We start from the raw sequence: 7,939 nt of genomic DNA on the forward strand, positions 1-7,939 counted from the left end.
TGACTAGCTTATCCTAGGAGTCCAGGCTATCCTTGGGTTGTGAATCCAACCATATTCTAGCTCTGTCTCTTACAGCAAAAGGGAAAAGCATGATTCTGTAGACTTCAGGATCAACTCCATTCGTCTTTACAGTCTCACAGATCTGCAAGAACTCAGTTAAAAACTAATAAGGATCTTCAGATGGAAGTCCATAAAACTTGCAGTTTTGTTGCATTAAGGCAACTAGCTGAGGTTTCAGCTCAAAGTTGTTGGCTCCAATGGCAGGAATGGAGATGCTTCTTCCATCAAACTTGGACGTTGGCTTTGTGAAGTCACCAAGCATTCTCCTTGCATTATTATTATTTTCGGCTGCCATCTCCTTCTCTTGTTCTAATATTTTTGAAAGGTTACCTTTAGATTGTTGTAATTTAGCTTCTCTTAATTTTATCTTCAGAGTCCTTTCAGGTTCTGGATCAATTTCAACAAGAGTGCCTTTTTCCTTGTTCCTGCTCATATGAAAGAGAAGAAAACAAGAAAAGAAGAGGAATCCTCTATGTCACAGTATAGAGATTCCTTTATGTTAGTAGAAGAAGAAAGGGGGGAAGAAAGTAGAAAAGGGGATTTGGATATTTGGTGGAGAGAGGTGAAGAGAAGTGTTAGTAATTGAATAAATAAATAGAATAAGAAAAGAAGGGGAGAATTTCGAAAATAATTTTGAAAAAGGGGTTAGTAATTTTCAAAAATTAGAGATAAGATAAGATTAAAATTAAAATTTAAAACAATTAAAAAGAATTTTTGAAAAAGAGAGAAGTATTTTCGAAAATTAGAGAGGGAAAAATAGTTTAGGTGGTTTTGAAAAAGATAAGAAACAAACAAAAAGTTAGTTAGTTGATTGAAAAAGATATTAAAATCAAATTTGAAAAAGATAAGAAGATAAGAAGTTAGATAAGATATTTTGAAATCAAATTTTGAAAAAGATAAAATTTTTGAAAAAGATAAGATAAAAGATAGAAAGATTTAATTTTTAAATTTAAAATTACTTACTTCACCAACAAGAAACTTCAAGATAAGATTCTAGAACTTAAAGATTGAACCTTTCTTAACAAGAAAGTAACAAACTTCAAATTTTTGAATCAATCACATTAATTGTTAGCGAGTTTTCAAAAATTTGATATAAAGATAAGGAAAAGATTTTGAAAATATTTTGAAAAAGATTTTTTTGAAATTTTCGAAAAAGAGGAAAAAATGAAAAAGATATAATTTTTGAAAAAGATTTTGAAAAGATAAGATTTTTAAAATTGAAATTTTGATTTGACTTGTAAGAAACAACTAATTTTAAAAATTTTTTTGACCAAGTCAACCCAAAATTTCGAAAATTATGAGAAAATTAAGGAAAAGATATTTTTTTTTATTTTTGAAATTTTTAAGATGAGAGAGAAAAACACAATCATGACCCAAAACATGAAAATTTTGGATCAAAACACAATATGCATGCAAGAACACTATGAATGTCAAGATGAACACCAAGAACACTTTGAAGATCATGATGAACATCAAGAACATAATTTTGAAAAATTTTTTATGCAAAGAAAACATGCAAGACACCAAACTTAGAAATCTTTAATGCATGGACTCTAACAAACAAAAAATGCATATGAAAAACAACAAACAACACAAAACAAGAAAACATCAAGATCAAACAAGAAGACTTGTCAAGAACATCTTGAAGATCATGAAGAACACTATGAATGCATGAAATTTTCGAAAAATGCAAGAAAAATTTTTAAAGCATGCAATTGACACCAAACTTAAAAATTGACTCAAGACTCAAACAAGACACACAAAATATTTTTGATTTTTATGATTTTCTAAAATTTTTTTTTATTTTTATAAATTTTTTTCGAAAATATTTTTGAAAAAAAACGAAAAAAAGAAAAGAAAAATTTTGAAAAAACTTTTGAAAAGAAAATTACCTAATCTGAGCAACAAGATGAACCGTCAGTTGTCCATACTCGAACAATCCCCGGCAACGGCGCCAAAAACTTGGTGGACGAAATTGTGATCAACAATAATGGCTCTTTGGCATGTGCCAAAAAGACTAACTCAGCACTTTCTTTTCACAACTCTGTTCAACTTAACCAGCAAGTGTACTGAGTCATCCAAGTAATACCTTACGTGAGTAAGGGTCGATCCCACAGCAATGGTGGGAATTTCAGATAAGTGTGTGGAGATGCTGTGCTCCTCTCATATCTCTATTTTCTTATTACATTCATCCAATCCTTCCTACTCCCTTCCATGGCAAGCTGTATGTAGGGCATCACCGTTGTCAACGGCTACATCCCATCCTCTTAGTGAAAACATTCCTATGCTCTGTCACAGCACGGCTAATCATCTGTCGGTTCTCAATCAGGTTGGAATAGAATCCCTTGATTCTTTTGTGCTTGTCATCACGCCCAGCCTTCAGGAGTTTGAAGCTCGTCACAGTCATTCAATCCCAGAATCCTACTCGGAATACCATAGACAAGGTTTAGACTTTCCGGATCCTCATGAATGCCGCCATCTATCTAGCTTATACCACGAAGATTCTGTTGGGGAATCAAAGAGATATGCGCCCGGCCTAAGGTAGAACGGGAGTGGTTGTCAATCACGCGCGTTCATAGGTGAGAATGATGATGAGTGTCACGGATCATCACATTCATCAAAGTTAAGTGTAACATATATCTTGGAATAAGGATAGAAGAGAATTGAATAGAAAGTAATAATAATTGTATTGAAACTTGAGGTACAGCAGAGCTCCACACCCTTAATCTATGGTGTGCAGAAACTCCACTGTTGAAAATACATAAGTAAAAGGTTCAGGCATGGCCGAATGGCCAGCCCCCTGAATGTGATCAATAGCCTCCTAAGATGAAGAATAAAACAAAACTGAGACCAAAGATGTCCAATACAATAGTAACTTATCCTATTTATACTAGACTAGCTACTAGGGTTTACATGAGTAAGTATTTGATGCATAAATTCACTTCCGGGGCCCACTTGGTGTATGCTTGGGCTGAGCTTGATCTACCCACGAGCTGAGGCTTCTCTTGGAGTTGAACTCCAAGTTATAACGTGTTTTGGGCGTTCAACTCCGGATCATGACATTTTTCTGGCGTTTAACTCCAGACAGCAGCATGTACTTGGCGTTCAACGCCAAGTTACATCGTCAATTTCCGAATAAAGTATGGACTATTATATATTTCTGGAAAGCTCTGGATGTCTACTTTCCAACGCCGTTGAGAGCGCGCCAATTGGAGTTCTATAACACCAGAAAATTCATTTCGAGTGCAGCGAGGTCAGATTCCAACATCATCAGCAGTCCTTTTGTTAGCCTTTTTCAGAGTTTTGCTCAAGTCCCTCAATTTTAGCCAGAATTTACCTGAAATCACAGAAAAACACACAAACGCATAGTAAAGTCCAGAAATGTGAATTTAACATAAAAACTAATGAAAACATCCCTAAAAATAGCTTGAACTTACTAAAAACTACCTAAAAACAATGCCAAAAAGCGTATAAATTATCCGCTCATCACCTATTCATGTGAAACCATAAAAGAAAGATTACAAATCTACGTGCATTGATAAGCTACAAAAAAAATTTCTTTATTTTAGTGAATAAGGGAACAAAATTACCCCAATGACAAGTCAGAGTTTCATAATCAATGCACATGTGATAAAATTAAAATAAAGGTTGATCCATGAGTATGGAATGTGAAAAGGAGATTTTGGGTAGCTAAGATGAATGTTGAAATTATATAGAGTATATGTATGTTAGGTGGGAGCCTAGGTTAATTAAAGATTCAATGTATAAGCTCACTTAGCCATATGTGTACCCTCACCTTACCTTAGTCCCATTACAACCGTGAAAAGATCTCATGATGTTTGCATTGGCACTTTAAAATTGTTGATTGACTAGGTGAAAAACAAAATTTTTGAAAGCATGATTAGAGAAGGATAGAGTGATTACCCCATATACTAGAGATGATTAGAGTCCACACGCACCAACAGTAAGGGTTCAATGCTCGATCCTGTGTTCCCTGCTTTCACGAGCTATCTTCCTACAAATTTACCCGCTTTTACCATATGATTTGAATCAGTGAAATCTGCCTCATATTTTATCTTAGAGAACTTATCTATTTTTAATCATATAGACAAAATCATATAGTTGTATTCATATGTATATAGGTTGCATTGCATTGCATGAGTCTTACATGTCCCTATTCATTCATATTTATCTCCTTCAACTTAGCATGAGGACATGCCAATGTTTAAGTGTGGGGATGTTGATAAACCGCTATTTTAAGATTCGTATTGTGTTCAATTGTGTGGTTTTATCAAGTCTTCGCTCACTTATTCATATGATTTGCATGTATTTACAATTCCTTCCTAAAAATATTCTATGATTGAAAACTTGCTTCCTTAAGACCTTTTAGTTGTATATTTTTATTTTCCTTCATACCATTCGATGTCGTGATCTGTGTGTTAAGTGTTTCAGGCTTCATAGGGCAGGAATGGCGTAAGGAATGAAGAGGAAGTGTGCAAAAGTGGAAGGAACACAAGGAATTGAGGAGATGACCAGCAAGAAGTCACACGGGCGCATGGCTCACGCAACCGCACGAAATGGAAGAAATCACTGTGACGCGCTCGCGTGCCTGATGTGACCGCGCGGATTGGAAGCTGCACGAACGACGCGAGTGCGTGGACGATGCGCACGCGTGGTACGAATAACGCTGAGTGACGCGAACGCGTGGACAACGCGGCCGCGTGACGTGCGCGATCTGTAGAATTACAGAAGTCGCTGGCATAGATTCTGGGCCGCATTTCAACCCAATTTTTGGCCCAGAAACACATATTAGAGCTAAGGAACATGCAGAGGCAAAGAAAAAAAAATTCATTCTGGATAATTTCGAGTTTTTAGATCTGATTTTACTCCTCCCCTAGGTTTCTCTTTTTGACATTCATAAATTAGGATTTGAAGATTTTTGGCTTTGGTTTTTGAGAAGAGTCTACCTCCGGAACTGGTCCTTATAGTTTGTTATTTACTTTTCATTTACTCTTCCATATTCTTAATTTGTCAAGAGTTGATATTGGATTATTTTCAGAATTTAGTAATACAAAACTATTTTTACTTTTAATTAATCTCTTTCATTATTGTTTATTATGTCTCTTCTTATTTCCCCTATTGATTTTGTGAAATCTACAATTACGATGATGGAGTAGTTCCCCAACTTGATTGGGAGTTGATTAAAAAGAGAACCTTGAGTTGGAATACTCAAGAGTTCAATTGTAATTGGTTCATTGTTGGTTGGCTTGTTAGTCACTAACTCCAATCCTTCCCAAGGGAGAGGATTAGGACTTGTGAATAGAAGTTGACTTTTAATTTGACTTTGTTTCATTCGTTGAGGGTTAACTAAATGAAAATAATGACTAATTATTAATTGATATTGACAGAATCCCAAAAAGGATAGAACTTCCAATTAATCCTCTCCCGGTCAAGATTTTATTTAAATCATATAAATTCTCTAATTTAATTTTTTGTTCATCAAACTCAAAACCCATTTGGAAAATCTCTGATTGATAAAATAGCACATCTTCCTGCAACTCGTTGGGAGACGACCTGGGACTCATACTCCCAGTATTTTATTTCTAAATTTTGTGACAAATCTTTTCTAAATTGATAAGTGGATTTTCGCTGGTTAAGAACTGTACTCGCAACGCCATTTCTCTAATTAATTCTTAATCTGCCAATTTTTGCTCACGTCAATTTTGGCACCATTACCGAGGAGTTGCAATAGTGTGCTAATTTATTGATTGGAATTTATTTAATTGCATTTTTTTTATTTTGTTACTATGAGCTGCACGTTTCTTTCATTGAATGATGCGTTCACTTCCTGATCCAAGCTTGCCAGTATTTGACCCTGAGATTGAAATAACTATTTCACGTATAAGGCAAGCTCGGCGTCGGCTAGTCCTCTCTGAGGATGAATCTGAAACGTCATTTAAGGAAGAAATAAGCTTCCTTTCTACTGATTCAGTTGATTTACGTGCAGGTGACATGGCAACACCTAGGAGAGTCACTATCCAGGAGGCTGGAGCCCCTGATTTTACACTACAGCCATACCAGGCACACCACCCAGTGGTGGCTGTGGACTTTGAAATAAAGACTGCACTACTCAACTTGATGCCCACGTTTCATGGCTTACCTGCTCAAGAGCCTATCAAGCACCTTAGGGATTTTCAGACAGCTTGTTCTACTGTTAAGCGTGATGGTATTGACGAAACTTCTATTCTGTTAAAAGCCTTCCCATTCTTTCTTGAGGGAAAGGTAAGAGAGTGGTACTACACTCAACCCGGAGCAACTGTTTCTAACTGGGATACGCTTAGAAGAGAATTTTTGGAGAAATTTTTTCCAGTAGAGGTTATCGATAAACTAAGGAATGACATTTCCGTGATCATTCAAGACGAATCTGAGACTCTCTACGAATATTGGGAGCGCTTCAATAATCTTCTGGAAGCATGTCCCTACCATATGACTAACAAGATAGTGTTGCTCGGCTACTTTACACAGGGCATGAAATCTCAAGATAAGACCACATTGGAAGGTGCTAGCAATGGGTCTATGAAAAAGTACAAGACTACGGATGAGGCATGGCAATTGATCAGCGACTTAGCTGAGTCTACTAGGAATCATAGGCAGAAACAAAGTTGGTCAAGAGCTGTTGCAGAGGTATCCTCTAGCAAAGAGACTGCTGCTCTAACTCAGAGCTTATGTGAAATGACCAACTTAGTGAAGCAGATGCAACTGAGTCAACAACAAGCTCAGCAAGTTCAGCCTTCTCCACCACAACAAAGCCAACAGTTGGCTCCACAAAGAGTATGCGAGATCTGTGCCGATTACAGTCATTATACTGATGAGTGTCTGCAACTCCAACAAGAAGACCATACTGTGGCAGCCACTCATAACTTCTATGACCGCCCTAATCAAGGGTACAATCAAGGTGGCAGCTACAACCATGGATGGCAGGATAACCCCAACCAAGGTTGGAGAGACAATTCTAACCAAGGATGGAGGGACAATCATAACAGAGGAGGCAGAGATAACAATGGAAACCAGAGGTGGCAGAGGTGGAATAACAATAACAACTTCAGGCAGCAGAATCAGAATATGGCCTACAGGGCACCTCATCTAAGGCATCCTCAAGCATCTCAGCAGACCCCTCAGATCACTTATCCCTCTTCATCTCCTAATGATGAGTTACTACAATCTATTGATCAGAGACAGTAGGCCATGGAAAACAACCTTACGTCTACTCTAAATGGTCTGAAATCTACCATGCAAGCCCTTGTCTCACAGATTGGATCACTGAATAACTCTAACAACCAGTCTTCAAGCTCTGGTGGACTCCCCTCTCAACCATTACCCAACCCTAAGGGTGGCATCAATGCTATTACTCTGAGATCTGGAACCACACTGCAAGAGAGGAATCCAGAGGAATCAAGCCTGCCAGAACATGCCCCAGCTGCGGACACGGTTGATGTAGAGGATGTTGAAGAAGAAGATAAAGCACAAGGTATGGCTGAAGCAGAAGCAGCCCAACCAAGGAAGGCAAAACCCCAGCAAGTTGAAGCTATAAAAGACGCCACTTCTATTCCATTTCCACACCTTGCTATGAAGCCCAGAAAGCAGATGGAACTTGATCCCAAAATAGTAGAGATCTTCAAAAGGTTGAGGTAGCTGTTCCCCTTTTTGATGTTATTCAGCAAGTGCCTAAATACGCAAAGTTTCTAAAAGAATTGTGCATACATAAATATAAAATTAATGAATTAGAAACTATTCCTTTAGGTAGTTCTATATCTGCTGTAATGGGAAATATACCTGAAAAATGTAGTGACCTAGGCCCATGCATGGTTAACTGTACCAT

This window comes from Arachis hypogaea, chromosome 5, assembly GCF_003086295.3.
Source record: "Arachis hypogaea cultivar Tifrunner chromosome 5, arahy.Tifrunner.gnm2.J5K5, whole genome shotgun sequence".
Taxonomy (NCBI): Eukaryota; Viridiplantae; Streptophyta; class Magnoliopsida; order Fabales; family Fabaceae; genus Arachis; species Arachis hypogaea.